Source organism: Tinamus guttatus, unplaced genomic scaffold (assembly GCF_059628265.1).
Source record: "Tinamus guttatus ecotype Peru unplaced genomic scaffold, ASM5962826v1 Tinamus_guttatus_pri_ptg000081l, whole genome shotgun sequence".
NCBI lineage: Eukaryota > Metazoa > Chordata > Aves > Tinamiformes > Tinamidae > Tinamus > Tinamus guttatus.
In genome coordinates this window covers 286,689-310,846 of record NW_028288615.1, presented here as the reverse complement: position 1 = coordinate 310,846, position 24,158 = coordinate 286,689, and the positions used below count along the sequence as shown (strand labels likewise).

The following is a 24,158-nucleotide window of genomic DNA, read 5'->3' as shown; positions in this document are numbered from 1 at the left end:
TGCTGGGTGGCAAGAGAAGCAGCGGGCTGGCGCTCGCGGCTTCCCCTTGCATCGCTCAACACAACCTCCCTGGTTTCTGCTTCACCAACTGCTCGTTCCTTTGAACACCACCAAGAGGGCCCTGCACAGCCAGGCTCCGCATGTTAACGCATACAGAAGAGGGAACCATCATGCCTGCTTCATCCTGACCTACTCCCAGGCTGTATTAAGCAGCGCTGCAAATATTTCAGCACTTCCTTTTTAATGCTCTTTAACATTGCATGGTTCAGATCTTTGCAGCTGGGTTTGAAGGACAAACGAATCCCTACACACAGTTTCTGGTGTGTTTCAAGTAAATCGCTTTCCTGGCGTGACTTCCTTCAGCAAACACAGCAAGCACCCCCAAGCCTGCTTTCTTTTCCTAATGCACATTAGCAAGCCCAGCAGCAAAGGCCTGCCCTGACTTACAGCCCTCGCTGAGTGCACATGGTCAGAGGTGAGGAAGGACGAAGCAGAGCAGGTTAACAGGGAGAACGGTTCATTCCCAGCCACGTCCTCAGGTAACCTGCTGCTGCCTCTGAGATGTTGTTGTCGCAAATCTGGGGCGGCTGCAGCCGCGGATGCTGACCCGGCCGCCCTGCCCCCCTTCCCAGGGAGGAAGCCCACAGGAAGGCGAGAGGAAAGGCACTATGGGAGCCACGGCGCAGGATGGGTACAGAGCAGATCCACAGTTATTCACCCACTTGTTCCTCCCGGTGCTGTCGGCTCCCCCGCAGAGGGTCGGGATCCCGGGAAGGCCCCTGCACGGGGAGCACCTGGGACAGCCCCTGAGCTCGCCCAGAGCCGGCGGGGAGGAGGCGGGAGGGCGAGCGCGAGGCCGCAGAGCCCCCGCCGCAGCCCCGCGCTGCCAGGAGGCCGCGGCGCCTCCTTGGACGAGGCCAAGCGCGGAGGGGGGCGGTAGCTCCAGGCCCCTCCGCGGCGCGTTGCGGTGGGGGGATGAAGCCGCCGCCCGGCTCCCCCCCGCGGCGCCCCGCGCCCCTTCCCGGGCGCCCGCGATGTGGGGCAGGGCGGCCGACAGCAAAAGTAGGGCAGAGCCGCCCCCCCCACCGCCGGGGCGGCCGGGGGGCAGCAGGGCCCGAGCGCGGCGGCCCGCGGGCACGCAGGGAGGGGAGGCCCGGGCCCGCAGTCGCCCCCGCGGACAAAAGCAGCGCCGGGACGGGGCCGGGGCCGCCGCGCAGCAGGCCCGGGCCGTTAAGGGGCGGGGGAGGAGGCAGAAACCCCCGCGCGCCCTCCGACCGTTGGGCTTCCCCCGCGCGGCCGGGCGGTGGGGGAGGGGGCCCAGCCCCGAGGTCGGGGGACACGCGTGCGGGGCGCCGGCCAGACGCGCGCCCCGCTCCCCACTCGCGCGCGCGGCCCCGCTCGGTACCTGCCCAATGCGCTCACAAAGCAGCAGCGGCGCCCACCAGCGTCACGTGACCGCCCCTCACGTCCCGCTCCCCCTCCTCCTCCTCCTCTTCCTCCTCCTCCTCCTCCACGCGCGCGCGAGGCCGCTCCCCCGCCACGTGACGCGACGCGCCGCGCGCCCCAGCCCCGCCCCTCACGCACGGCGGGCGCGCGCGCGCTCCTCCCTTCCGCCGCGTCACGTGAGCGGCGCCGCCGGGCCGCCCGCCGCCGGGCGTGACGTCACGCGGCGGCTCCCGCCGGGCGCCCCGCTCCTGCCGCCCGTTTCCCCGTCTTGGCGGCGTTTTTGTCTCCCAGCTCTCGCACTCCCGCCGTCACGTGCCCGCCCCCCGGGCTCTCCGCAGCTCCCGGTTCCTCCCCGCTGTGCCAGGCTGCTGTCCACAGCCGCCCCAAACCGTCCCCCGCCCTGGATTGCCCCGCCGTTTCCCGGTGCCCACACCGTTTGCCGGAGCAGCGCCGCGAGCACCGGGCCCGGGGAGGGCTGCAGCGCGGGAGGCAGCGGGTGCGGGGCTGGCGCGAGCTCCGGTGGCCCCGGTGCTGAGGGGGGACAGAGCAGGCAGAGCGGAGCGGAGCTGGCTACCGCTTGGGGGCGCTCCGGGGATGCGGGGAAGAAGAAAAAGGAAAAAAGAAAAAAAAGAAACTTTTCCTTTCTTCTTTCCTCCCGTGTCCAAAGTCACAGCTTGTGCATCCCTTCTGAGGATGACCTAGCACATTACAAGCTTGAGGAGACACTTTAGCCCCTGCAGGGATCTGTGTCTGTGTAACAACATCAGGGTGTGAGATTTTGGGGCTCCTGCTCATCCCTGGCACTTCCAGAGAGAAACACGCTCTGTTTTTTGTCCCTTCCTGTGGTCTTGTTTCAACTACTGCCATCCACCTGCTTCTGCTTGAGCACCAAGCCGTCCAGGCGAGCAGAACAGAAGGGTGTCAAATGTACTTTCGCTCTGGCCAGTATCTGAAAACTAATCTATGTTGCTTGTGCTCCTGACTTCTCCACTTAGCCAGAACACACGGATTTAAAAGACCCAACTCCTTGATTCCTATTATGTAGATGGGCAGGAGCCAAAACAGCTCCCACAATTTGGATGCGGCAAGGCTGCTTCATCCCTTTCTTCTCCCAATAAAACAAGGGCCTGTAGAGAGAAGCTGAGCTGCTGCCCAAACAGCACGCAGGTCATGTTGATTTTTCTTGAGGCAGCTCTTGATATTTTGCTTTATTGCTATTGTGGGGAGGGGAGGGGATTAATTACATCTCTACACAGTTTCACAAGCTCTGTGACAAACGTGTCTGTGGTTCCATAGTCTGTACAGGTTTAATCGGCAGTATTAGCATTCTTTCATCATGACTTGGCAATCCTGTGCTAATCAAGGTGGGTGCTTGATGGCAGCGCACAGTAACAAAGGCTGAGAGCTCTTGGGATGCTCGAATCAGCTGGTGTGGTGCCAGCTGGAGGATGTCACTGAATAACACACAGAATCCAGCCAAGGAGCATCTGGAATAAGGCAATTAAACAAGGATACCAGGACAAAAAGCAGTGTGGACTTCTTTCTGCTGTACATGGAGTAAACACAAAGGAGAAAGCAGTGTATTCTACTACTGGAGCTTCCAGAGGAGAGCTAGAAAGATAAAATAAGGGACAAGGATCCTCACCCTCGCTCTAGGTTGCAGAACATCGGGGTGGGAGACGAGACCCTCAGCTAGATAGAGCAAAAATTTGACATGCCTAAAAGGCAAATCCTACATATTAGCTACTTTGCTAGAACTTCAGCAACCGTCACAAGGATCTACAAACTTTTGAGTTTTCCAACTACTAAAAAATATTACAGTGGAGGAGCAGATACCACTGGGCTGTATTTCTAAGCTTCTTTCAGGCATGCTTGTCTTAGTCACGTATTGCAGAGTTCTTAAATAGTCTCTGTCTGCATACCACAGGCTGAAAGCCACCGTTGTGGCGGGGTGGCAATCTACTTGTCAGTCCAATTTAGTTTCGATTTTTTTTTTCCCAGAAGAAGAAATAAAAGAAAAAGTAATGGTCTCCTGTTTCAGAAATTTGATCTACTTCCGTGCTACAGAAAGAAATGGCAAATTCAGAATGGTAAAACAGAAATAGAGAGCCATCTATTCCTCACAGGCCTGGATAGTAGTGACCTACTATCTGTCCTCTTGCTAATGGCCACTTTTGCCCCCTTCATCTCTCAGCCTGTCCAGACAAGGAAGTTCAGAGCAGATTTTTCTCAATTTAGCCCAAAGTTTGCATTTGTGAGCCTTTTTATTTTCCCCTTCTCTAAACAATATCACTTGGTGTGGTAAGGATATTACTCTTCTGTACAAGTTTTTCTTATACCCTTAACCAATCACACCTGCATCAGCAGCACTTCCTTTCTCCAAAAACGTATTCTGGTAGCCCCAGAGAGCCAGCATAATTCATGCATTCCCACAGACTCCATAAAAAAAAAATTGTTCCGTAATAAAGAACCAAGCTTGACTTTAAGATTTCTAGTTGAGTTTGCAGGGATTTGGGAGTTCTCTTTTAGTTACAGTGGAACAATTGAAAACCTTGGATGTATGTCAAGAGATGTTACTACTGGGTGTACGAGGAGTTGCTGCTGTTTTAAGACCTGGGATGATGTTCCTAAAACCTCAGTGTAGAAATTGGTTTTAACGCATTTATGTTAATATTCATGCTGAAGCTAGGGTTCATCAGTTCATCATACTTGAAGAGGTTGCCATTTCAGATATGGAAGCAAGACCATCTAGTATAGATGCTGCTCACTGATTGCCAATATTTATTATAGAAAGGATAACGATAGAGTTGCCTGATCTTCCTATAGCCAGGACATTAAAATTCCTAACATCCAAGGGCTTCATTCGTCTCTTGTGTTTAAGCATCATCCTGGGAGTTCACACTGGGTTGCTTGTTCACTGCAACCCTAAAATCCTTTCAGAGTTGGTGCCTTCTTGGGGGCAGACCATAATCTGTAGGTGCAGCCTGCAACACCTGCTCCAAATTTTCCACCTTCGTAATTTGGCTGTCTTAAAAAAAGATGATGCATTTTCACATGACCAGATTCTGAAATTGCCCTGTAAAACTGCCTTATCCTCCTTGTTATTTTCTATTCCTCCAAACTTTCCCATCTGATGTGACTTTGGGTTTATTTCCAGATTGCTGGAAGGGACTGTTTAACACATTGGAGCCTGGTGTAGATCCTGCTGAGCCTTGTTACCAATACCTGCTTCAGGAAGGATGTTGGCAGTTCTTAATCCGTGGGGCACGTGTTGTGCTAATGATGAGTGCTGCCTTGTTCTGTCTTACTCTCAGATTTAATTCTGACACGTTTATCAGCCACACAATCTGTAGGAATCAAGCAGGCTTTGTTTTACAAGACTTGTTTTATAGAGAGTTATGTTGCCAAGCATTAGCTGTGGTTGTAGCCTTGAATTCTTTATTAATCAAATCCTTTGTCACTGTTGATTTTTTTGCCCGCCTGTGACATCCAGGAAAGCAGTCTGTAGCTATCTGGTCACCCCTCTGCACCCTGCTCAAACAGTGGTGCACTTCCAATCTCCTGTATTTTCCAAAGATTAGAATTATCCCCATTGAGCCAGAAATTTCCTTGGCCTTTAGGAGATCAGGTGTGCAAATATCCTAGGCACAGGCACAGTGATAGAAAAGCATTTTCTTACTGTTAGATGTTATCAGTCAGACAATTGGTTAGTAAATATTTTTGTCCCACTGTGATGCTAGCATAGTATCCTGCTTTGAAGTGGAACAAGTGTTTTTGAAATGCTTCTACTTCTACAATCATCTGTTAATACTTTTGAAGCAGTCTCCTAATGAGCAGATTGATGGCTAGAAATTGTTTGTTAAGAGCTAACAAGTTGTTGCAAGCAAAAACTTTGCTAGTATAGTTTACAACAGTTCCTCTAGCAGACTAATGCAGAGGAGTTTGCTCTGTTTCTCTTCTAACTTAGTTATGGGCCGCTCATAATTTCTCTCCACAATGTATCCCAGTTTCAGGTCAACCATGCAGACACGAGTTGTCTTCACACAGAGCTAGTGTGCTCCAGGATGGGTGAGTAGCTCAGCCCCACAAGTAAAAAGCTATTTCAGTTACCTGGTCACAGAGACGTGAGTTAGGCCATGACTGAGTTGGTCTGGAGCTTTATTGACTTAATGTTGTGCCCTGTTAGACACTTTTAAGCCTCCCTACTTCATGCTCTCCAGTGTTTCTCCCAGTACTCACAAAGCATCTGCCTTTATCAGCTGGGTTCTCATGTGCCTAGTGGAATCTCAAAGCTCTCTTCACCCAGATACTGGAGACATGCCTGTAGTTCATTGGTAATAAGCTGGCAGAGTTGTAGACAAGAAGCTAGAAGCTCCATTATTTGCTCTTTTCCCTAAACTTCAGCTTAGGGTAAATGACAGCCATTTTTATCCTGTAATGTATTTTAGAGAATATGTAGAATAGAATGTCCAAGGATATTTGCCAGCTATAGTTAAATGCAATAAAGGGGATTTTAAAATATAAAATATTTTATAATATAAAAAAAATGTATTAAAAAGGGCAATTTGAAGATGCAGCTGGCAGTGGTGGGAGCAAATCACTAAGCTTGAGAGTGCGGGGAAATAGAGATTGGTAAACAGGTAAAGCTGAGTTCCTGTGGTCATCAGGAAAGAGATGCTCCCAGAAGGACGAATAACAGGTGGCCTCTACCCCAGAATTTCATTCCTGGAAGGGAAGAAAAGTCTCTAGGAAACAGCCTTAGCAGACAGCAAGATCAGGTACAGTTGGCGTGGTCCCTTGAGCTGCACAGGGGGCTAACCCCATCCCAGTGTTGTTTCTTTTTTTTATTCCAGATAGGAGGTTGCAGAAAATGGAAGAGGTTGGGAGACAAAGCGCTGAGGTGCTTGTTTTCTGTTCACAGAGAACTTGCTCACTTGCAGTGACCCCAGAAAGGTGTTGCACATGTCCGAAGAACTCTTCAAGCACCGTGTTCCTGGCATCTCCTCATCTGTATATCCATTTACTGGGTGTATCACCTTGAAAGACCCTGTGCTGGGAAAGGTTATTCTAGTCTTCCATCGAGCAGCGGACAGGACGAGCACAGCTACTGTGAGGAGGAAGGAACTGCACAGTACAAAGCTATTCCCACACTGCAGCTGCGTTTGGCTGCCTTGCTCTGCAGCAGTGGTGCCACCAACCGGCAGGAGCCGAGATCCCGAGTCACAAAGGTCAGAAACAAAATATACCCGAGCTGGGAAGTGATGACAGCAGAGCAAACCTGCAGCAGCTGGGCTGGGAGACCCAAGATTGAGTGTTGAAAGGGAGGGATAACATGCACTGTCCCAGTGTTTGTACTGTGCAGTGAAAGCACAATCCGTAGCAGCCTGGACCTGGCACGGGCTCCCGGCCAAGGAATGGAATGCATCTCCTCGCAGGTCTGCAGCCAGAAATTACTATGGCCACAGGCACACAGGTGTCAGGGATTACAGCAGGTCTGTGGAATCCCTGGCTCCCTTAATGGAGAACGTGATCCTTGAAAAGATTAGAGTGTATCTATGAGATAGGGAATTGACACAGAGACAGCAGAGAGTTATTAACAAGCTTAAGGAGGTTTTAGCCACAGAGCAGAAACTGGCCAAGCTAAGAATCATCAACAATAACTCTGTTACTAGCTATGGTCCTTTGTAGTCCTCACCAATAAGCAGCAGCCACAACGAGAAAAGCTCAGTATAAATAATGTACTTGGAGAACAATAAAGTGTAGTTTGCGCTGCATCTACCCCAGGTGTTTGTGTTTTTGGCCGCCATGACTGCGACAACTAGTGACCCTAACGTGATGACGAGAAGCAGACCGCCTGGCAACTGGCATAGCTTGAGAGCAGCAGGGAAGCTGCCTGGTCTGGACGTGTGATTTGACACCTCGTGAAGATGTGCTGCCGGGAACGGGTATGACACCTCTCCAAGGTGCAAATGGCACTGACACCTCTCCAAGGTGCGCCACAGAGAGCGGAAATATAGAGACATGGGGCAAAACCTGACAAAGCGGGAAGCCCCAGTCTTATCTACATGGAAGGTTTTACTTGCTCAGAGATGCATTAAGGTTACTGACTATGGGCTGTGTCAACTGTTACTTTGCTGCCGGGGGCAGCGTCCCGCTCCTGTAGAGGCTGTCACGGAGCAAATGGTGCTCTACTGGCACCCCTGGGCCATTAGACCGTAAAGATGATCTGAGTCATAAGCATCCCTTGCCCAGTGAGCAGGTGAAGGTGCAGTGACAGTGAGAGTCTCCTAATGAGCTCTCACCCTTATCTGTAAAACACCTGTGCAGCAGCTGGCCCAGTGGGAGGCTTTGAATAAACCTGTGTTCCCCTCTGTTTTTCCTGAGGAGGAAGATGATGAAGAGATCCCTGGTTAAGGCCTTTACCAGCATCCCTGATGTTACAGCCTGAGAAAGAGATGGGGGAGGATGTGCCCTTGTTGCCAGAAGATCCGGACTAGGACTTGCAGGGCACTGCTGGTTATGCAGCATATCCTGGATAAATCCAGAAGGGGTAAGGATATCTAGCCTGAGGATTTGATCCATCTTTTAAAGTGCAGGTTGGAGAATTGTAATGCTTTAAATGAGGACAGAAACCATTATTAGGGCTATTATTTCTATTTGCTATGTTTGTCTGTATTATGTGTTGTATCCTTTGTATAATGATGCTGACATGAGGTATGGTTGAAACTGCTGTGAAAACATTATCTCTTCTGGTCCTTTGCTACAATAGATTGACATCTACAGATCACAGGGTGGCATGTACAGGAGGTGGAAATTTCTATGGTCTGTAGAGTCATAAAACTATTGCGGAAAACAGAATCCAAATCTTGAGACAGAAGATGTTTGCCCACCTGAGCTGAGTGATAAGGAGCACGGAGGCAGCTGCTCAGCCAGGTTCACAGCCAACCTCCTCCAACAGAAGTTGAAGGTGGCTGTTTGACCGGGCCTGTAGCCAACTTAACTGCAAACATCCTCTAAACTAGTTGGAAGGTCAAACACCTGAGAGGGAGGAAGATGAGGAAGGCAGGACCCTCAGACTGACAGCTGGGACCCCTTACTGGTATGCGCACCCAGGAGGGAAGGTTATGGAACTGAAGGTGGAGTTTCTCTGCCCCCCGGTCTGCCTGCTGGCACGTACTGGCCCTACGTGGCAGGATGCACTGGGCATAAAAACACAGTGTGGAGAGAGGTGGGGGTGAGACTCCTAACACCGAGGCCTACCTTGTCTCCACAGGGAAGCCCAATGAGTTAGGAGCCTAACAGCAACCCTCTAATCTGCCAGCTCGAGAGAATGTTCAGTCTCAGTATCCTGCTGGTAAGTATTACCTCAAGAGTAATTATTCATACTTTGCTTCTTTAATGTGCTTTCATCTGAAAAAAGGCTCACATAGCCACCTTGTTTTGGGTGATTATTGCCAAATCCCGAGCCCATTCGCAACCTAATTGGCGAGGAGGATGGGATTCGGCAATTGAAACAGTGGAACTCACTAGTGGAGTGCACAGCTACATGAGGTCGTGCCACTGGATAGAAACTGTGTTCGTGCTGTTTGTGTATGTGGTCTTTAGGTCTTTATTGTGTAATATATATCAACTGAATATATCAGGGCTGAATAAGCACAACAAGAAAGTGCAGAATTTGAAAGCAGGAAAGCCAAGAATAACTCAGACTGCAGCCTCCCAGTGGAAGACTGGGAGCCGTACTCTGACTTGTATCCTTAGAAAGAAACTAGGGAAATACTTCAGCATAGGAAACAAGAATGAAGCGACAGCCAAGCTCCAGTGCGACTGGCACGGAAGGACCGGAAACGGTCCTTACAAATTGTAAAAGCCTCAATTGCTACTGGAGCAGAGGCCTCCTTAGTATATGGAAATCCCAAGCAGTTTTTGGGGAGGAAACCAAACTGAAGCTGTGCAAACATAAATAGAAATGAAAGTAGAGAACCTCCCAAAGTGACTGTATTCAGTTATGATTATTCCTGTCCCTGAATATATAATGGGAATTGGTATTTTAAAGGGACTGACTTTAAACCTTTCTGATGGTTTGTACCAATTTGGAACAAAGAACTATATTAGTAACCAGACAATTTTAGTCAGAAAAGTAAAAATGCCCCTGTGCAGATTCCTGCTGCAACTAAATTGATGGCCATGACGTAGTACAAGATTCTGGGTGGCATGAAGACATTTTGCAGACAATCAAAGACCTAGTGGATGCGGGAGTTTTAAACCCACTACCACAGCTTGGAATAACCCTGTCTGGCCCGTCAAAAAGAGTGATGAGTCATGGAGAATGACTCTGGATTTCAAAGAATGATGTCTGCTCACTATCCCCCAGTAACCATTCCCAAGAGTACCCGTGTCTCTCAACTTGTGCCTTTTTCGAGTTGTGTTCCTCATGCAGAATTTAAGGAACGACAGAAAGGAGGCTTTGGCTCTATGGGTCCACCTCAAGTTTTCTGGTTGCAACCTGTATCAGCGCAGAGGCCACAAATGACGTGTACCATCTCCAAGACAGGCTATTCACCATCAACTTTGAAGATTACGGGTTTGTTGGACACTGGGCTGATGTGACTATTATCTCTCAACATTCCTGACCGTCTTCTTGGCCCATTACGAACACTGGGATGGGTGTAGTAGGGCTGGAGGGATCCACTCTTGTACCTGTGCTGATCACCAATCCTGAAGGGCAAGCAGCAATGATCAAACCATACACAACCTCTGCACCCCTGAACTTGTGGGGAAGAGATTGTTTAGGACAATAGGGGGTCAGGATTACAATGGATTTTTGATGGGGGCCACTGTGTTGCAGGGTGTTCGTCAACCCACACTTGCTTTAACTTGGTTAACTAATAGGCCTGTGTGGGTGGACCAGGGATCCCTAGCAAAGGAAAATTTGCAAGCCCTGCAAGAGTTGGTGTCAGAACAGCTGAACTGGGCACATTGAACCCTCTCACAGTCCTTGGAATACCCTTATATCTGTGATTAAGAAGAAATCTGGCAAATGGCGACTTTTGCATGACCTGCGACACGTAAATGCTGCCATGGCCACCATGGGAGCTTTACAGCCCTGCCTTCCTGTACCCTCAATGATCCCCATGGATTGGGATATTGTGGTAATAGACCTGAAGGACTGTTTCTTTACCATTCCATTAGCACCCCAGGATAGGGAAAAATTTGCTTTTACTGTATTTATGGTTTATAGGTATAAACCATTCTGAGCCAGCCACAAGATAGCACAGGGTATGAAAAATTCGCCAACAATTTGCCAATGGTTTGTTGCTCAAGCCTTATCTCCTGTTCAAGAGCAATTCCCAGTCTGTTATTGTCATCCATGTAGTGGTAACATTTTGCTTGCAGCCCAGAAAAGGATGCAGCTGAATGATCTAGAAAAGGTAGCTAGACAATCCTTACTGCATTTTGGCTTGGTCATAGCACCAGAGAAGGTGCACAGGACTGAGCCCTGGAAATATTTAGGGCTTACAGTCACTGCCCGATGAATGATGCCCCAACAAATGATGGCGTCGTTGAATTGGATCAGACCTTGACAAGACTGTACTTTCCTTTACTGACCAGTGCCCACTGTTTTCTGTGCTCTTGGACTTATGGTCCACAATACAACAGAGAACTGAACCCTACTTTATTACATATTTGCAGTCATACTGCATTGCCTGTTTTTTTTGCTGAGGGCAATGCCAAGGCTGATGCCCTTGTGTCTGCTGTGGCCTTGGGTCCGCTCCCTAACAAACACCAGCAGAGTTTATTATCTCATCACTTTTTTTTTTTTTTTTTTAACCAGGGCAGCTCGGCCCTGAGTTGACAATTTGGCTTGATGCAATCCACAGCATGATCTATAGTTGTTGCCTGCCCTGATTGTCAAGGACAGCAGATGCCTGTTTTCTAAGGAGTTAACTCGAGAGGCCTTCAAGCGTTACAGTTGTGGCAAATGGATGTCACCCATATCTCTGAATTTGAGTGGCTTCAGTTTGTCCATGTTTCTGTTGGTACATTTTTCCCACGCCACTTGTGCCCAAGCAGGCGAGAAATCTTTACATGTAATTCGCCATTTTCAGCGTGCCTTTGCAACTCTCGGCATTCCTCAGACAGTGAAAACCAACAATGGTCCTGCCTATGTTTCTAAAAAGGTACAGAGTTTTCTAAATCAATGGCATGTTCACCACATAACTGGGATTCCCCATTCCCCTACAGACCAAACCAGCGTTGAACGCTTGCATGGCCCTCTGAAGCGCCTCGTGCAGAAACAAAAAGGGGGAATGTAGGGGAAGTCCCACAGGCAAGATTAGACAAAGCCATATATATGCTTAACTTTTTCTCCTTCCCTAACATCTCTACTATATCTCCCACTTTTTTGCATTTTTCCTCTTTGACAACCACGGAAAAGTTACCACAGCGGGTACCCGTGGAAGTTTGTGATTTGGTTATTGGACACTGGTCTGGGCCACACGAGCTCATAACTTGGGGAAGGGGATATGCTTGTGTCTCTACAGAGAGCAGACCATAATGGGTTCCAACACAGTGCGTGCGATCTGTGTTGCAGTCACTTGTAATTGTGTTATTAATGGTACCTTGCTTGATCATTCTGCTGCGAAGGGCCCTGCAGCGAACTGTTAGTGCCATTTTTGTAGCACAAATACAAAAAGCGGGAACTGTCAGGGATTGCAGCAGGTCTGTGGAATCCCTGGCTCCCTTAGCAGAGAATGTTAACCTTGAGAAGACTACAGTGTATCTATTAGACAGGAAGTTCACACAGAGATAGCAGGAAGTTGTTGTGTCCAGTTCTGGGCTCCACAGTACAAGAGGGATGTGGAGCTGCTGGAGAGAGTCCAGCACAGGGCTACAAGGATGATCAGGGGCCTGGAACATCTGCCCTATGAGGAGAGGCTGAGGGAGCTGGGCCTGTTCAGCCTGGAGAAGAGAAGGCTGAGAGGGGACCTGAGCAGTGTCTATAAGTACCTCAAGGGAGGCAGTGAGGAGGATGGTGCTGGCCTCTTTTCAGTGGTGGCCACTAACAGAACTAGAGGTAATGGCCACAAACTGAAGCACCAAAAGTTCCACAAGAACTTAAGGAAAAATTTCTTAACAGTGAGGGTGACAGAGCACTGGAACAGGCTGCCCAGAGAGGTTGTGGAGTCTCCTTCTCTGGAGATCTTCAAAACCCGCTGGGACGCAGTCCTGTGCCACGTGCTCTAGGTGACCCTGCGTGTGCAGGGGGTTGGACTGTTAGGTCCGGTATCCGAACTGACAGGGAGAGAGACAACCACCATAGATATATTGTCTTTTATTAATAGAAGAAAGATAATAAGTATTACCAGCTAGCTGGAGTCCGGGCTTTCCCACGCAGGGGTCACACCACGGACCCCGACCACTTCGAGCGTCCCTCTTTTATACCGTTCTTACCCAAGAGTGTTCCCCCTCCCGTTTTCCTGTTTTGCATTCTTGTTAATGTTATCTATTTTGCTGAATTAAAACATCTGGATAAGCACCCCCCCTATCATCCTGATTGAGGGCAGGGCACCCACCTATCAAGGGTCCAGATCTTGCCATGAGCAGGGCATCCTGACCCTGCCATCTATCAAGGGTTCTGCCCCTGCCATGAGCAAGACATCCGGACTCTGCCAGTTATCATGGGTCCTTGTGCTCTAAGACTCAGCTTATTCTACATTAGCTATTTAACCCCTACCTTCCCTGCTAATGCACCCTACATTCCCCCCTTCTTTGATCACTACTACTCGCCTCCCTTTGTGCCTCGGGCAGAGGTACGTAAGGGGGGGGGTTATGCCTGCTTTCTTCGTCTAATATTTCTGGATATAAGGTCGAATCTGGTAGTACTGCTTTTTTCCCTTCCTTTCTCACTACGTAAATATCAACTTTTCCGTCTTTTCTACCCTCCCCCAAAAGAGGTTTCAGCCATGGGGGTGGATACAGAACCAAATCCTCCCATGTGATTATATATGGAAATTGATCTGGGTGTCCTTCTGACCCAGGTCTCATTATTACCTCTTTTACTCTCCTTATTAATTCTAAATCAAAACTTCCCTCTCTCGGCCAGCCTACATCAAAACTTGGCCACTCACTTTTACAAAATGCCTCCCATCGGTTTTTATACACTTCTACAGACAAATTATGTGCCCGACGTTTAACATATCCAAAATGATTTAACATAAATGACAAAGGGGTGGATTTCCCTTCTCCCATTGTATCAAGCTCGTCGCTTAAAACCAAAGTTAATACAACTGCCAGTAAACCAGTAAGGGCGATTATTAACAGAATTCTCCCTTCCCACACCGGTCTCCTTTCGTCAAGGAGATACGGTGTACCCAAACAACCTAACCAACCACCCTTCCTTCTCGTGGGAGTCTGAGGGACGTCTCCCTCAGACTCCAGCCGACTATCCTTCGGTGCGTCCACCTGGATTTCTGTCGGCTCACTCTCACCCCCTGAGGCCTCCCTTGACTTATCATCTTTCTCTATCTCTTTCTCCTCCCCTGCATTCGGATCCCGGACGAGCCCCCAAATTCTGTTACTGTACATTTTTCCTAATTAATTTCAATTTCAGAGGATTGTTACTATTCCTTCGGACCTCCCACTCCTCTGCTTTCTTCTGCTCTTCTTTGTTTAGCTTCCGGACGTGGGAATGGTGAATCCAATCTCCTATTCCATCGACCTTAACGGCAGTGGGTGTTACTAAAATTACTATGTAAGGTCCCTTCCATCTGCTTTCTAATGTTTTTGGGTTATGCCTTTTTACCCACACCCAATCTCCAGGTTTGATATCCATTTCTGACCCCTTCTGATTTCTTTTATACCAATTTTGTAGTAATGGGAATAACTCATCTTGTATTTCTTTTAAGATCTGCATCTCTTTCCTCATTCCTGAGTTTTTAGTTATTCCCTTCCTTATCTCTAAGGGATATACTGGGGGTAGGGTCCCAAACATTATTTCAAATGGTGTAAAGTCTAGTACATATGGAGTTATCCGAACCCGGTATAGGGCAAAAGGTAGCATTGTTACCCAGTTCTCTTCAGTCTCTTTTACTAGCTTAGCAAGGGTTTCCTTTAAGGTTCTGTTCATCCTTTCCACCTGACCCGAACTTTGAGGATTATAGGCACAATGCAATTTCCAGTTGGTTCCCAGTGCTCGGGCTAATTCCTGTGTAACCCTTGCCACAAAAGCTGGTCCATTATCAGACCCGATGCTCACCGGTATCCCATATCTGGCGATTATTTCTTCCAAAAGTTTTTTCGCTACCACCTGGGCTGTTTCTTGCTTAGTGGGAAAGGCCTCCACCCACCCTGAAAAGGTGTCTACTAATACCAACAGATATTTATATCCGTATTTACCTGGTTTTATTTCTGTAAAGTCTACTTCCCAATGCCTTCCAGGCTCACCACCCCTTTCCCTTATACCTTCATGTACCTTCCTGACCCTCGATGGTTTCATTTCCTGACATGCTTGACACCCCTCTATTATCCCTCTTAATATTTTCCTCTGATCTTGGAATCTCAACCCGAACTTTTCTATTAACAGTCCCATTTTTCTTTCCCCCAAGTGTGTGGTACTGTGTAACTGTTGCACCATCTTCTGTCCCAACCGCTTAGGAATTAACATTCTTCCTTCTGTATCGTAATGTCCGTCTCCTGAACTTTGCTTTTCTGCGACCTTTTGAATCCACTCCCTCTCCTCCGGGGTGTATTCATCCTCTCCAATTTCCTCTTCTTCTCTTAAAGTGTTGTGAGTCAGGGCTAGTACCCTTTGTATTTGTCCTTCTAACGCAGCTCGCCGGGCTGCACTATCTGCAGCTGCATTCCCTCTACTTATCGTATCGGTTTTCTTCTGATGTCCTAAGGTATGCACAGTTGCCACTGCTTTTGGTTTCTGCAAAGCTGACAGCAAGTGCAAAACCTCTTCTTTGTTTCGGATTTCTTTTCCTGCGGAGGTAAGAAATCCCCTTTCTCTGTATATTGCTCCGTGTATATGCACTGTCCCATATGCGTAGCGACTATCTGTATAAATCATCACTCGCTCTCCTTCTGCCATTTCTAGTGCCTTAGCCAAGGCTATCAGTTCCGCTCTCTGAGCCGAAGTGCCGTCTGGTAAACGCTGGCTCCAAACTATTTCTCCCTTCTGATTTACCACTGCAGCTCCCGCCCTTCTTTTTCCTTGCTCGACCAAGCTACTTCCATCTGTAAACCACACTTTTCCCCCTTGCAGCAGCTCATCCTTTAAATCTTCCCGCACTGTCGCAGTTTCAGCTAACAGGACTAGATGACCTCTAGAGGTCCCTTCCAACCTTAAGCATTCTATGATTCTATGATTAACAAGTTTAAGGAGGTTTTAGCCACAGAGCAGAAACTGGCCATGCTAAGAATCATGCAATCATAACTCTGTTACTAGCTATGGTCCTTTGTAGTCCTCACCAATAAGCAGCAGCCACAATGAGGAAAGCTCAGTATAAATAATGTACTAGGAGAACAATAAAGCATAGTTTGCACTGCATCTACCCCAGGTGTTTTGTGTTTTTGGTTGCCACAACTGCGACACACATGCCAAGCACAGACTGTGAGAAAATAGAGGGAACAGGCCCTAAGAAGCTTAAGAATGAAGAAGCCAAGATTTTGACCATAGAAGAGTTTGAAAACAAAATCCTACAAAGAGATGAGCTGCAGCAGGGAAGTGAAGAAACTATGCTCCATCTGCACAGTGAATGGGAAAGCAAGGGGACCTGCAGGCCAGAGATGGGAGGAAAAGGGAGAATGCTGGAATCAGCTGCTGAGAGAACTGCAATGCTCATTGCTGGGACACACATCTAGGACCAGCACATTGAGTACTGAGGGTGTTGGGGCTCCCTGAGGTTCTCAGCATCCCCCTATGCCTTCTGGCCCTAGGAGCTAGCTTACAGGTCTCATGTGAGAGCTGTACTTGACAGAACATTGGATGCAGCAAGGAGCTTTTAAATAACCCTCATGGCCAGAGTCACTTGCACAGCTTGAAGTAAGGGCTCCTTCATCCTCCTGGTTTCCATAAAGCTTAGAAACAAAGCATCAACGTGGCAGAAGAGCTCAGGCTTTGGGCCAGGTTCTTCATTCAGTGGGCAAAGCAATTGTCCAGACAGGAAGTGTGACCATCCCGGAACAAAGCGCAGCCCACAGGCTCTTCACCTCCAGCTCTCACAGTTACAGTGGCACAAACTCATCTGAACCTAGGGACGGAACACAAAACGAGCCAGGAGGGGCAGACTGCAACACCTCGCTGTTTCTCCAGCCACATCTGTAACAAAGATATTTTGAAGAGCAAAACAGACCCAACCATGTCATTACATTTACATTCATTTCCTATGGAAGACAAGGAGTATTACTGCAGCTGTACTGTGAACAGGACTAATATTTCAACTAAGAAAAAACAGGAACAAGCTGAGACTCTGCTCTTGGCATATCAGCTCATTTCATTTCCTTTGAATCAGTCATCTAACACAAAGGCCAAACCATTAAAGGAAGAAAAACAAAGGCTACTTTCTCTCAGCATGCTCTGGATTTGCTAGCAACAGGAAGATTTGCAAGTAAAGGAAACCATAAGCCAACACACTATACAAATACATTTTATTTAGAGATACCCATAGTAAGATGCACAAATACTTTTTGTTCACCAATTTTCAGATCACAGAACTTCAAGTAGTGGGAAAACAAATTGAAGTTAATCACAATTATTCTATATAACAGGGCAGTAGTAAAAGATCCATTTGTCAGACTACAGCATGGTTAACAATACTCAGGTGATAATGTACAAGATCTAGGTATTTAAAAAGTGCATGGGTCATGGCCACACGCACTAACATGCTTTTTCAAAGAGCAACATCTTTCTGGCATGTGAACACAGTAACCCGGTTAATGCAAGATGAAAAATTAGGCTCTGAATTTGATCCGGAAATGTATCCATTAACTGTTTCATCCCAAATAGCAAATTAGGAGTTGTAACTGACACATGGATAGCAATCTGTAAGATCACTGATACACTGTCCATGTAGTTAAGCAATACATAGATGACCTAAAATGGTAAGCTCCAGCCCACACCTTCACAGGTCTTCTACCATAGTCACCTTCAGAAGAGCTCAAAGCACTTGCATTTAACAAGCTGTCAAAAGAGCTGTAATGAGATCCAAACTTTCGTACCCACACTGAGTTCTTTCATGCTGGTGAAATTCTCAGTCCTCACATTTCAAAAACCCCATGTTCCACCTGCAAGCACACTGACTGGATCACGTATTGCTGGGTTTGCTTCTATATTCCCATCTAAATGGAGAAAAGATAGAAAATGGTGCTGGTCTGACAGTAGCTGCATTGCTTTAAGGTTAAATAATTAGCACACATGGCACCTGAACTCTTCTCTCCAAGGTCTCTCAAGCCAAAAAAGTTCAGCAGGTTCCAGTGCTCAATGCAGTCCCTTTTTTTGCTGTGAAACGGGGAGACAGATGCTTGGGAAAGACCAGCAAGGACTATTCTGTTGATGTCAACACATAAGATCAAGAAACAAGAATTAAATCATTCTTCAGTTGCATTTCTTACATTGAAAACACAAAGTGAGACAGAGACCGACTTTTGCATTATATTTGAGAGGCACATTTTGCATTGATCAACAAAAACCTCAGTATACACTTTCAACTTTTTGTTGATTAGAACAGACAAACCTGCAGTTAAAGCAATTAAAAAAAAAAACCCAAACTCAGTTACTCTGTTCCAGTTTAAAAAAAAAAAAAAAACTTAAACTGTTCCCTTATCTATTCTACCCAGAGATACCTTTCCAATTCTGTGTATGCAGCTGCTTGGCTCCATAAAGCTTGTTCATTTAAGAGATCCTTGCTTCCATGCACCTTGGAAGCAGACAAGTCGTTCTGATGCCCCACAGGGTGGACCTCTATACCATTTTCAGGAGAAACTTGAGGGAAAAAAAGCCAAGAGTATTTGGTACGCATGCAGCAAATCCCAGAATAAATAAGGAGAAAATAAAAACAACCAAATAGACAGTAGGGCAGGAACCAACTCCTCTGTGGAGCAGGAATGAGTTTGGAGCAAAGCCCTTTGGACTGATAGGAGATACCAGTTCAGAGAGAAATCCAGAGCTGGGTAAAACAAAGAGGGAGCCTGTAAGCAAGGCCCCAGTTCACCAAGTTACTTCTGGGTACAGAAGTCTCATAAAATGCAGCTTAAACATTTGCCCCCAGGCTTTGCAGAACTGGTATCTGAAGTAGTAAGTCAAGAGAGAACTGGGGATCTGCTCAAATCCAGTGGGGTGGAAAGTGGCCAAGAACGACAGAGCCTCATGGAAGTTTTGTTTTTTTTTTTTATTATTCCAGACATTTCAGCAATGGTCCCTCTATCAGTTGCACCGAGAGCGCTGCCTGCAGCAGTAAATCCCACATGGCATTTACACCTGCACACAGAGCTGGTGCTAATTCAGTAAACAAGCAGGTAGAGGGAGCTGCACACAGGGCCCTTTCGTTCCATAATCCCAGGAGGAAGTGCGTGGAGGTGGCTGGTGGCCGCAGTAAAGGACAGTACTCTTAGAGTCAGAGGTCAGCTATGATTCTCCCATCTATTTTGGGAGAAGTTCTGTGGAGAAAGTCTTCAGATGGGATCAAGGGTGAGCAGAAAGTCATCAGTGAACCTTTTGCTTTTGCCCCCTATGCAAAGTCTTCAGTTATGACCTTGAAAAGAAGAGCTAAGGGCACAATTCTCTTGACTAGAGCACCACGGATCAGCACACTAGATGCAGAAACTGGACACCTCTGTTTCCTCACCTGCTGGCATCAACCGCACAACCCGGATGCAACAGAGGATTGTGGCTTCTGCAGACTTTGTAATTGTGGGAGCCTCCACTTTTGAGTCAGCCAGAGAGTAACTCAAGTTTACAGTAAAAAAACAAAGTGATCTTTCTATAGGGGGCCACATTTTCTTTTTATTATGACTTGATATTTTTCAGAGTAAGCACGCAGCCTTGAATTGATTTGAATCGAATCTTAAAGGTAAACTGGGGAAAGGTAAATCGGAAAGAAGAAAGTGCTGAAGATTACAAAATAAGGTGAAAGCAATCTATTCTGCTCTAAAAAATGACTGCATATAATGATGGGACTTGACTGAATTTTAAGAAATAAACTGAGCAGAAACTAAAAAAAAAAAAATACAAACAAAAAAAACTTCAGATTCAATCTGCAGTGGGATATAGAAAACGTAGTTAGAACAGGAAATACAGACATAAAAGCTCCTTGACCAGTGTCAATACATTGATGACTAATTATGTTGCTTTTAAGAAAAAGTAACCTATTGAATCAGAAGATTTCTGTACCTAGTTCCAGTTATGTATATTCATACTAATTTAAGGCCACAATTGAGGAAGTGTTCCTGTTTCATGATCTCACAATCAGGTTATATTTAGGACTGGGAAGGGGTATTTTATAGCAATCATACCATCCTTTTTTAACAGCAAAAGAGGCAGAAATCTGGCCCAAATTCCAGATACACATTTGAGTTTACAAGAACAAAAGTGTCTCAAAAACAAAGGCAAATATGTAATGCGTTTGCCTTAAAAAAAGGAAGTCACTTTTCGAACAGGAAAAAACAATCTATAAAATAATGCTGAACACTTGAGCTGCACATGCACACAGGTTAGATTTGCATACTACCTGAAATTTTCCACAGCTGCTTCTAAAAACTGCATCAATGGTTGTAAACAGTTTTGCCTTACATATAAAAACATGCACTACATTTGAAGGGAGCTGTTACTACTCCACTTGACAGCTTCTATGATGGTTCTGGATCCAGAGCCATTTCTGACACAGCTCATGGCAGAAAGAGCAAGCAGAGAAAGGCTCTGTTAGTTAGGTGGAATTGCAAGAGTTAAATATGAAACCTTGGATTCAGAATGAAAGCCAGCGAGTTTCAGCCAGTCCTGATTTTTCTTTCTTCAAGGCTTTGAATCTTTAAGTATATTTGGAAACAAAAGGAACAAAAAACCAAGAACAGTTCACTGTAGGACGTCCTACCCTCAGACAACAAATTGTGATCAGTGCACATTTCAAAACACCTCATGTGGGTTGTGCATCTTATCCAAGTACATCATAGGCAATGGGGAAGATCCAGCATTTGTGTACACATTTACAGGCAAGCACTGAGGGATGTCACTGAAAACATGGATCTCGAGAAAACCAGTGTGTTTGATTTGTGTCTACACCACATCCTAAAGCAAATGAGTCACAATTAACAGTTAAAACCTGTTGCAACTTCAATGTGTAAATCTTAGAAAAAGACAATGCATGTACCCAGCCCTAAGACAGTGACAAGTTTGTGAGATAACTTTACAAAGATCAAGGTACCATAAGAGAAAGGCACATTAACCTCTGGTTGGTCCGTTCTGTTGTTATTTGGATAAATCAGTGATTTATATACCCTGAGACTGTGGGAAGCCTTGAAAGGGAAAGGAAACCAGATGAATGGGCAAAAAAAAAGTACAAGTTTAATGAGAGGTAAGATTCAGCACCTCAATTTTCCCTGTTAATAAGGGAATCTAAAAAAGCAGTTCCCAAGAAAACAAAGCATTGACTCCACAATTTTTGTTGAGGGGATGGGAGGTCAAGAAAAATAAATCAACATCTAAGACTATAAAGACATACCACACTGCTTTAAGTGTATTTTACATCCTTCTTAATTCAAGGACCAGAATTTGTATATAATCAAGTGTTTTAACTGTTTTTATTTGTTGAGTTTTGGGGTAGGGGAAGGGTCCAGAAACGGTCACACAACCCAGACTTTCCCAACTCCAGCCAACCTGGCAGTCTGTTTTAGATCTGTCTGCACTTCCTTAGACCAGAACAGATTCAGCACAATACTTGAGGGAGAGGCTATTAGGAAATGGCACCCCATTTTTAACTGGAAGATTCCTTTCCATCAAGAGCATTCCTTTAATTAGCCAAGTATCAGATTATTTTGATGAAGAAACCCAGTGTTGCATGCAAAGAGAATGCTTCCTAATTTAAGTTCTTGAAATTACACATGGGAAAACAAGAACGAAAGGGCCATTTCTGTGGTCTCTCTGAAGGCAGATTTCACATTCAGTCCTTTTACAAAACACATCCTGAGCATCCTGCTCTGCATGAGGCATCCTGCTCTGCATGAACTCAGGTGTCCCAGGAAGAACCCAACCCCTTTTGTTGGGCCTTTCTCTTTCCTTGTACCCTCTTGTCTAACCTTCCCACTGAAGTGCCCACCTGTAGAGCCCAGGGAGACCACAGGCAGGAGAACCCTTCCCGCAGGAGGCAGCTGTGTTCTCCTTTCCACTCCCCACACCTACAGCACAGCCCAACTCTTGGTGCTAGTCCTTCAGAGACTTACGTTCCTGAGGACTGTGCACTCTGACAATTGCACTTGGAGTTAAGGTCCCACAAAGGGCTGTGCACACTGCTGTATTCTCACCTGCCGTGAAACTAGAGAGCTTGTGTATGGCCATCACAGTCCTCCAGGGTTCAGCATGGGCCAGGCAGATTGGCAGGTCAGGTCTGCATTTCACACGGCCCTTCATCAGCCCTCCTGCTGTTAGCTCTACTTATTTCAGTAATTTAGTCACAGCAGTGATGATAGTCATAAGAGTCAAAAACATGGAAAAATGAGTTTAAAGGAAATTAATGGTATCAGACTACCACAGATACCTTCAAGTTCCCACCTTGCTGCTGGAAGATGCTGCTTCTTTGTGGAGACCCAGTACTGGACCACCCATCTGCTCTTGGTTTCTTGCAAATAAAATGGATGCTTCCACAAACAGTCTAACCAAACCTGCTTTATTTCATGTTTGCACTGAGTGAGAGACATCCATTAACAAGGTCGCTAGTGCTTCTCAGCTGAGCAACAGAAATTAAAGACACCAAGCTCCACCACTTGACCTAGCCAGATCATAACTTTAATCTTGGTCTCCGCAGCTACGAGCTTTATACAAAGCAAGTGCTCAGATGACGGAAGACGATGAAGTTTTAGAGAAAAGGAATTGATACATGAGTTTCTTCATCTTTAAGATATGAAAACTGCCAAAAATTTCACACAGAGGTGGCAAACATTGCTCCATACTGAAGTTCAGGGGCCTCCCTCCTTAAGGCAGAATTCTCACCCATAATGTAAGCGCAACCTGTATGGACAGACCAAAAGCAGTAAAAATCCCTGGGCACTCCTGCAATGCGCCTTCAAGTGGATCTACGAAGAAAAATAAAAACAGCTGAAACAAGGAACAAGCATCTATTTACTACTCTTTCATAATTTTCACCTTGGGCACTAATCCCAGCAGACTGATGGGGGAACAAAACAGAAGTTCGCTCACTTCCTTAAAACAACTCCAGAGAGCACCTTGGTTAGAGCAGCAGTGACTCTCCTTGGCTGACATTACTGTACAAGGAGAAAGGCTGGAGGAATCCAGGATATAAGGTGTTCAAGGAAAGAAGGTCTGAGCAACTCTCACTGCTCAGGCTGACTCGGCAAAGCAGCTCTCACTTGCTCAGCAATGTCCATCACACAATACTCGGTATCTACTGAGGGGCTGCTACCCAGTAACTCATGAGCTGGGTACTACTGAACTCCTAAGTTACTAACTTGACTGCATGTGGTTATGAATATTGAAAGTGCAGCATCCAGATACACCAAAAGAACCCCAAATTAATATGATAGTCTAGTGAAAAGAACTGAGCTGTAAAAGTTAACTGCTTGCTAGGCGCAGCTGCTGCACCTAAGATCCTGCATTACTTAGTCAAATAGCAAGCAAAAAAAAAAAATCTTGACAGTCTTCTATTGAGATTAAAGGTCTCCCTCCCTCCCAATCCCATCAGTCAGCTAGCATGCAAAATGCTAGCTGCCCAGTTCTAACTTTAGCCAGCCTCAAAGGCTTGCCTTTTTTTTTTTTTTTTAAAAAAAAAAGCAAACTGAAGGTCTCAAACATGGCTTGTCAAAATGCCAGGAGGTCCATTTCTGTTGGAAAGAGGTCACTATTGTAAGTACAATATTGCTGCAAGAAAGACTGGGATGATTTGGGAGGATAAAGGCACCATAAAGAGATCATTTAAGGAGGGTAGGAAAGACCGAGGGAAATAAATCTTTAAGAAACACTGTAAAAATTACGACAGTCTGAAAACTCAACCCTTCACTGAGTCTCAGCACCGCGTGCGCAGTGAGCTGTTTAAGCTACTCAGGTGTAGTCAGACTAAATTCACCCATTGCCAGGGCAGACGTGCTGTTTGAGAGCGGTCTGCCTACCTACCACCTCTCCGCAGAGCTCAGGGGCTCCTTGAACTGTCTCACCCCACTTCATCTGGAAACCCTGCCTTTCTCACCTAGAACTACTATCTAGGGTCACTAGATAGTAGTTCTGACACCTAGATCAGTGGGGCAGCACAGCTGCATCAAGTGAGAAAGTCTGGTTTCTTCCATTTCTCCTACAGTTCACACCAGAAGACGGCAGACCACGTCCTTTCTCTGCCTCACCAGTTAATGGATTCACAATGACTTATGACTTCAGCTGACGGGCTCACGTGTCTACCTTAAAAGGACATCCAACACAAAATATTCTTAAACATAACATTTAAAAATCATTGAAACAATATGGAAGTGAAGTTCTCTCTGCCTCAGATTCATTT

General features: G+C 46.4%; 1 protein-coding gene across 2 annotated transcripts in view; it reads right to left on the bottom strand.

Moving 5' to 3' along the window:
• Positions 1–1,500, bottom strand: part of LOC104567754 (ubiquitin-associated protein 2-like) — a 232,068-nt gene extending 230,568 nt beyond the window's left edge. For both annotated transcript variants that reach the window (XM_088520166.1, XM_088520167.1), the window contains exon 1: positions 1,406–1,500. The gene's annotated coding sequence lies outside the window, so the exon portion shown is untranslated. The remainder of the gene's footprint in view (positions 1–1,405) is intronic.
• Between the last annotated feature and the right edge of the window lie 22,658 nt (positions 1,501–24,158).